At 31.1% G+C, this 415-nt stretch overlaps 1 protein-coding gene and 1 long non-coding RNA gene across 2 annotated transcripts in view; one reads left to right on the top strand and one right to left on the bottom strand.

The window, feature by feature from the left end:
* LOC116672233 (leukocyte elastase inhibitor-like) overlaps nt 1-415 on the bottom strand; it is a gene marked incomplete at both ends in the record, with an annotated part of 7333 nt that overhangs the window by 514 nt on the left and 6404 nt on the right.
* Nucleotides 104-415, top strand: part of LOC116672235 (uncharacterized) — a 21782-nt gene continuing 21470 nt past the window's right edge. The window contains exon 1 of the long non-coding RNA XR_004327502.1: nt 104-114. This is a non-coding gene — a long non-coding RNA (uncharacterized LOC116672235). The remainder of the gene's footprint in view (nt 115-415) is intronic.

Raw genomic sequence — 415 nt, forward strand, 5'->3', positions numbered from 1 at the left:
GAAATATGGATTTCTTTCAACCAAACTGCCCCAAAAAGACATGGATGATTCCATACAACATTCTTCAGGTAAAATTAAGGATTTTATTGAATATTTTGGGCGTTTTATTTAATGGTTTCAAAACAGTATCTGGACTAAACTTTGACATCGACCCATCTGTGATCCACTCAACGTCCTCTGATCTTAACTATTAGTCAAAATAATTCATAATTTCTGCCTTTTTAACTTATGTATAATTTGATATAAATGAGGTTTGTTGACCATGAATTCCAAGAATAAGTGTAAAACCTATTATTAAGCCAGTTCAGGTTTTTTTTAAAAGTGCCAAGAGCATGGAAAAAGTGACAAATAAATCAGAAGAAACTACATAAACATCGGAAAAGGCCAGAAAAATATTCATTTTCAATTTTGACCT

This window comes from Etheostoma spectabile, chromosome 22 (genome assembly GCF_008692095.1).
Source record: "Etheostoma spectabile isolate EspeVRDwgs_2016 chromosome 22, UIUC_Espe_1.0, whole genome shotgun sequence".
NCBI classification, from domain to species: domain Eukaryota; kingdom Metazoa; phylum Chordata; class Actinopteri; order Perciformes; family Percidae; genus Etheostoma; species Etheostoma spectabile.